Source organism: Engystomops pustulosus, chromosome 10 (genome assembly GCF_040894005.1).
Source record: "Engystomops pustulosus chromosome 10, aEngPut4.maternal, whole genome shotgun sequence".
Lineage (NCBI taxonomy): Eukaryota > Metazoa > Chordata > Amphibia > Anura > Leptodactylidae > Engystomops > Engystomops pustulosus.
In genome coordinates this window covers 94,055,817-94,063,577 of record NC_092420.1, presented here as the reverse complement: position 1 = coordinate 94,063,577, position 7,761 = coordinate 94,055,817, and positions in this window count along the sequence as shown.

Genomic DNA, 7,761 nt, shown 5'->3' with positions numbered 1-7,761 from the left:
CTTAAAAGGAGGTAAGTAGCTCTAGATATAGCACAATTAGTTAAAGTGTGTGCAGCCTCAGTCACAACTTGAGGAATGCATATAGCGGGCAAGTAAGACCGGGACAAAGGTGAAATGATAAACCCCTCCCGGGGAAACCATCACCAGTACGGATGACCCAATATCAGGGCAACCCTATTTAGGGTGCACCTAAATGGGTCAACCAAGTCCTTTATAGGGTCAAGAATATATTATAACCTCTGGCTGTCATGACTCGAGGCAATGCAACACACATATATAGGTCCGATAGAGAAGTAAAGCTTATGAATCGATCCACTAGATGGCATCTGCAAAAATAATTTGGCATGTGTGCCTAGTGTTGTGCCGGCCATAAAATCAGAATACAGAAAAATATATAGAAAAATGTAAGAAAAGATTTTTCCGTCAGCTTCATCGGGGAGACGACAGGGACCAGGCCAAACTATCTAGAAAAAATAGAAATCATAATGAGTAAATATATAAATATGTTCACACTCAATGTTATTGTGTAGCTATACATCAGGAGACAGGAGAAAATGCAAGACCCATATGACATTCTTTTAAATAGCCCATAGTTTAAAGTCCACGTTAAGACCATTCGGTCTGAGTGTATTCAATGTGTGGATCCATTGAAGCTCCTATATATGTGTGTTGCATTGCCTCGAGTCATGACAGCCAGAGGTTATAATATATTCTTGACCCTATAAAGGACTTGGTTGACCCATTTAGGTGCACCCTAAATAGGGTTGCCCTGATATTGGGTCATCCGTACTGGTGATGGTTTCCCCGGGAGGGGTTTATCATTTCACCTTTGTCCCGGTCTTACTTGCCCGCTATATGCATTCCTCAAGTTGTGACTGAGGCTGCACACACTTTAACTAATTGTGCTATATCTAGAGCTACTTACCTCCTTTTAAGCCTTTGCTATCTTCTGCCCTCCGAGGATTACCTGGAGCTGATGTCTCCTTTCGCGATCCATTCATGAAATCACGTGACAATACATTTTTTTTAAACGGTCACTAAGACGCTGGCTCTGCTCCACAGCAACCGATGCGCATGCGCATTCGGCTTTAATGGCGTGCGTTCCACTTGTGCGGTCCATTTGATTTGTTTTTATATCTCAAGAAGTTCAACTTATATGTTAAGGAGTATATATCCGCAGCTCAACCGGGGACGCATGGACTCTGCACAGTAAGAGGATACACTTCATGCACTTTGACACTAGATCACTTCTATCGTGAGGGATTAGCTGGTTTTTAATATATCACACATGCACTTTATATGTTTATTCATGCAATCCTATTGTAATTTCCAATTATCACATGTATGTACTTGATGCACTATGTACTATGAACTTGTTTTTATTGTTATATATGTATTTATATGTATATATATGTCTTTTAACACAAATATGTTAATTGGATGGGCGGCACTTATGAGGTCATGTGACCTATCACTATTGTATATATGTCCATCCTGCACACTTGTTTAATAGCTTGAGGAAGGCTACATGTAGCCGAAACGTCGCTGTTGTTATTGAATATGGAATAAACCACAAGAACTTTTTTTCACTTTATTTGGTGTGCTGCGCAATTTCCTTTTTCATATTGCTGGAAGATTTGAGGCCAAGTCTTATGCAGCGTGCACCCACCCATTGACCTGCTGAATGTGCTGCTAGAACTTTCTGTACGTATCTATCTATCTATCTATCTATCTATCTATCTATCTATCTATCTATCGATCTCATATCTATCTCCTATCTATCTCATATCTATCTCCTATCTATCTCATATCTATCTCCTATCTATCTCATATCTATCTCCTATCTATCTATCTATCTATCTATCTATCTATCTATCTATCTATCTATCTATCTCCTATCTGTCTATCTATCTATCTCCTATCTGTCTATCTATCTATCTCCTATCTATCTATCTATCTATCTATCTCCTATCTATCTATCTCCTATCTATCTATCTATCTATCTATCTATCTCCTATCTATCTATCTATCTATCTATCTCCTATCTATCTATCTATCTATCTATCTCCTAATCCATCTATCTATCTCCTATCTATCTCCTATCTATCTATCTCCTATCTATCTATCTCATATCTATCTCCTATCTATCTATCTCCTATCTATCTATCTCCTATCTATCTCCTATCTATCTCATATCTATCTCATATCTATCTCATATCTATCTCATATCTATCTCATATCTATCTCATATCTATCTCATATCTATCTATCTATCTCATATCTATCTATCTCATATCTATCTATCTCATATCTATCTATCTATCTATCTATCTATCTCCTATCTATCTATCTATCTATCTATCTATCTATCTATCTCCTATCTATCTATCTATCTCATATCTATCTATCTCATATCTATCTATCTCATATCTATCTATCTATCTATCTATCTATCTATCTATCTATCTATCTATCTCATATCTATCTATCACTATCCATTATCATCCGGCCGCTGATTTCTCTGCTTTATGGACGCGATTATTGCCAATTAACTTTTTCAAATGATGGGAAAAAAATAAAAATGATTAATAAAGACGATTATGGGAGATTGGGCCGGATGTATCACTACTGTGTTTGTGTTGTTTGTGTTGTTTTTGCGCCTTTTCATGTTGTCTCAGTGTCTTTGCACAGCAAAAATAACCAAGCTTTCCTCGTTTTTTCTACCAATCCAGATGTTTTGCTGCGCCTAATAATCATTCAATATTAGCGACGTTTCATTTAGGCGCAAAACACTCCAGCCTGCAAGTAGCATAAACTGAGAAGCAGCACTGAGCTCTTGTGCAGAACAGCTTATCCCCAGCAGCAGAGCTCAGCAGACACTACAGACACTACCGCAGCCTCTGTTTACAGTTCATGACCTTCTATTTACAAACAATCTGCAAAAGCAGCAGCTCATAGCAAGAGAGAAGAGAAGTTAGTAGGAGCTGCAGATAGTACAGAGAAGTGCCCCTGTGTAGCAGGATAGAAGAGAAGTGAGTAGGAACTGCAGACAGGACAGAGAAGTGTCCCTGTGTAGCAGGATAGAAGAGAAGTGAGTAGGAGCTGCAGATAGTACAGAGAAGTGTCCCTGTGTAGCAGGATAGAAGAGAAGTGAGTAGGAGCTGCAGATAGTACAGATAAGTGTTCTTGTTTAGCAGGATAGAAGAGGGGGAGAGACAGTACAGAGAAGTGTCCCCTTGTAGCAGGATAGAAGAGAAGTGAGTAGGATTTTGCAGACAGTACAGAGAAGTCCCCGTGTAGAAGAATACAAGAGAAGTGATTAGAAGTGGCAGGCAGCACAGAGACGTGTCCTGTGTAGCAGGATAGAAGAGTAGGAAGAAGGGGAGAGAAAGTACAGAGAAGTGGTGGGATAGAAGAGAAGTGTGTGGGAGTTTCTGACAGTACAGAGAAGTGCCCCGTGTAGCAGGATAAAAGAGAAGTGATTAGAAGCTGCAGACAGGACAGAGAAGTGTCCTGTGTAGCAGGATAGAAGAGTAGGAAGAGGGGGAGAGAAAGTACAGATAAGTGGTGGGAAAGAAGAGAAGTGTGTGGGAGCTGCAGACATTACAGAGAAGTGTCCCCATGTAGCAGGATAGAATAGAAGTATGTGGGAGTTTCCGACAGGACAGAGAAGTGTCCCCCGTGTAAAAGAATAGAAGAGAAGTGATTAGAAGCTTCAGACAGGACAGAGAAGTGTCCCCGTGTAGCAGGATAGAAGAGAAGTGAGTAGGAGCTGCAGATAGTACAGATAAGTGTTCTTGTTTAGCAGGATAGAAGAGGGGGAGAGACAGTACAGAGAAGTGTCCCCTTGTAGCAGGATAGAAGAGAAGTGAGTAGGATTTTGCAGACAGTACAGAGAAGTCCCCGTGTAGAAGAATACAAGAGAAGTGATTAGAAGTGGCAGGCAGCACAGAGACGTGTCCTGTGTAGCAGGATAGAAGAGTCGGAAGAAGGGGAGAGAAAGTACAGAGAAGTGGTGGGATAGAAGAGAAGTGTGTGGGAGCTGCAGACATTACAGAGAAGTGTCCCCATGTAGCAGGATAGAAGAGAAGTGTGTGGGAGCTGCAGACATTAGAGAGAAGTGTCCCCTGTAGCAGGATAGAATAGAAGTGTGTGGGAGTTTCCGACAGGACAGAGAAGTGTCCCCTGTAGCAGGATAGAATAGAAGTGTGTGGGAGTTTCCGACAGGACAGAGAAGTGTCCCCCGTGTAGCAGGATAGAAGAGTAGGAAGAGGGGGAGAGAAAGTACAGAGAAGTGGTGGGATAGCATATAAGTGTGTGGGAGCTGCAGACATTACAGAGAAGTGTCCCGTGTAGCAGGATAGAAGAGAAGTGAGTGGGAGCTGCAGACAGCACAGAGAAGTATCCCAGTGTAGCAGGATAGAAGAGTAGGGAGAGGGGGAGAGAAAGTACAGAGAAGTGTCCCCTGTAGCAGGATAGAATAGAAGTGTGTGGGAGTTTCCGACAGGACAGAGAAGTGTCCCCGTGTAGCAGGATAGAAGAGTAGGAAGAGGGGGAGAGAAAGTACAGTGAAGTGGTGGGATAGAATATAAGTGTGTGGGAGCTGCAGACATTATAGAGAAGTGTCCCGTGTAGCAGGATAGAAGAGAAGTGAGTGGGAGCTGCAGACAGCACAGAGAAGTGTCCCCGTGTAGCAGGATAGAAGAGTAGGGAGAGGGGGAGAGAAAGTACAGAGAAGTGGTTGGGTAGAAGAGAAGTGTGTGGGAGCTGCAGACAGGACAGAGAAGTGTAAGAGACTGAATCTAACATTGCGCCTAAACTGCACCTTAAATAAAGTGATTAACAAGATAATTATTATCACAGATAATAATTCTTTATTTATATAGCGCACACAGATTATGCAGCGCTGCACAGAGCTGCCAGGTCAGTCCCTGTCCCCATGGGGCTGATATTATAATAAATAAACAGTAAAAATCATAAACATGTCCGGTATCGCCGCCTCCCAAAAGTCCTGATATATCAATATATAAAAATGGTTATTCCCGGTGACGGAATAATGTCCAAATGTCCGAAGCTCGGAATGTTCTTTTCTCAGCCTCGTTTCCTTATTGGTCGAAATGACATTTACTGTGTAGGAGAATAATTTGTGACAAATTAGGCGCAAATGATCAGTCGTGCGACAATTCAAAAAGTATTTAATAATTTAAAAGAACAACTAACAAATAAAAGAGAAGGAACAAACCAAGCGCAAAAATACACGAACCTGAGACACAATGGGGCAGATTTACTTACCGGGTCCGTTCGCGATCCAGCGGCGCGTTCTCTGCGTTGGATTCGGGTCCGGCCGGGATTCATCAAGGCAGTTCCTCCGCTGTCCACCAGGTGGCGCTGCTGCGCTGAAAAGCATCTGAACGCACTGGAATTCACCTAGCCGGACCAAGTGAAGGTAAGAGCGTCCCAAGCGACACTTTTTTTGTTTTAAATGCGGCGGTTTTTCCGAATCCGTCGGGTTTTTCGCTCGGCCACGTCCCCCGATTTCCGTCGTGTGCATACCAGCGCCGATGCACCACAATCCGATCGCGGGATAATAGAGGGAAAATCGCCGCAAATCGGAAATGTTCGGGTAACACGTCGGGAAAACGCGAATCGGGCCCTTAGTAAATTACCCCCAATGGGGCACATCTGCTAATGGCTTTGCGCCAGTTTTCTGTCGAACTTTGCACAATGGCTTGTCACACACAACCGTTTTGGGGCGCAGCTGCAATATTCACAAATTTCCGCACGCAAAGGGGCGTCCGGGGCTCAGTCGGATCATGCGTCACATTTATCATGCAAAGTCCAACAGAATTGTGTTGCACGCCCCATAGTAAAGGTGCACCAAAAAAAAAAAACGTGGTGCAGTGCAGGGGGCGCCAGATTCATGAAGAACAGGCGCCAGAAATCCTCAATCTGGCGCCCCCTGCACTATACACAGGACACTGCACATAGTACACACTGCACTGTGCTTAGTAAATTTTCCCCAGTATGATTATTGTCACCCTGTGTGCAGTGTCCTGTGTAGTGTGCAGGGGGCGCCAGATTCAGGATTTCAGGTGCACGTTTTTCTTGAATCTGGCGCCCCCTGCACTGCCCCGACAGAGTGCACCAATTTTTTTTTTGGTGCACCTTTAACATGGGGCGTGCGACACACTGTCGGACATTGCATGATAAATGTGGCACAGAATTTTGTGTTGCATCTTGTATTGTGCTATGTGCACCACAAACGTGTGCGGACACTTTATAAATACCTGTACAAGCAGGTTACACTGATGTGCAAAGTCCGAAACTGGCACAAGGACCTTAGCAAATGTGGGTAAATAATTTCTGTTGATTTCTGTTTTGGGGACCTTGTGATGTGTTGTGACATCTATCCCCAGGTATCCCCGGACACGGAGACACGGGATGATCCTTATCCTATATTTCTGCTTTTTTAACTTCAACTTAAATATTTGTTTCTGTGTAAAATTTAACAAATTACAAACTTAGATAAAGTGAGGAAGACGATCCCAGTGCATTGTCAATGATTAAACGTCTGATCACAGCTGAGGATGCAGAACAATGTGCCGCTTGCTCAATACACATATCAGATTATTTGTAAATACAAAGGGGATAATCCGGAGGTCAATGAGGTGAAGGGAATAATACCAAGTGCAGGGGGGGAGCTCAGTCATTAGGGGGGAGCTCAGTCATTAGGGGGGATCTCAGTCATTAGGGGGGGAGCTCAGTCATTAGGGGGGAGCTCAGTCATTAGGGGGGGAGCTCAGTCATTAGGGGGGGAGCTCAGTCATTAGGGGGGAGCTCAGTCATTAGGGGGGAGCTCAGTCATTAGGGGGGATCTCAGTCATTAGGGGGGAGCTCAGTCATTAGGGGGGAGCTCAGTCATTAGGGGGGGAGCTCAGTCATTAGGGGGGAGCTCAGTCATTAGGGGGGAGCTCAGTCATTAGGGGGGAGCTCAGTCATTAGGGGGGGAGCTCAGTCATTAGGGGGGAGCTCAGTCATTAGGGGGGGAGCTCAGTCATTAGGGGGGAGCTCAGTCGATGGGGGGGGAGCTCAGTCATTGGGGGGGGGACTCAGTCATTAGGGGGGATCTCAGTAAATGGGGGGGGGAGCTCAGTCAATGGGGGGGAGCTCAGTCATTAGGGGGGATCTCAGTAAATGGGGGGGGGGAGCTCAGTCATTGGGGGGGGAGCTCAGTCATTTGGGGGGGAGCTCAGTCATTAGGGGGGAGCTCAGTCATTAGGGGGGAGCTCAGTCATTAGGGGGGATCTCAGTCAATGGGGGGGGAGCTCAGTCATTGGGGGGGGAGCTCAGTCATTAGGGGGGATCTCAGTAAATGGGGGGGGGGAGCTCAGTCAATGGGGGGGGAGCTCAGTCATTTGGGGGGGAGCTCAGTCATTGGGGGTGGGGGGGAGCTCAGTCATTTGGGGGGGGAGCTCAGTCATTGGGGGTGGGGGGAGCTCAGTCATTGGGGGGGGGAGCTCAGTCATTGGGGGGGATATAGGGGTCATAGACTTTGTATGGTTCTATGATAAGGCTCTTTCTCATTGGTGTTGGTGCTCAGCTTCAGTTGCGCATCCGTTGCGTTTTGTCTCCGTTGTGTTTCTGGTTTTCTTATGTTTTTTCTCTGTGTCCGCAAAACAAAACCTGAAGGTTTAGCATTGCTTTGAAAACATCACACCTGGTTTTTCAGCCTCATCATTTTTTTGCAGACCCATAGACTTC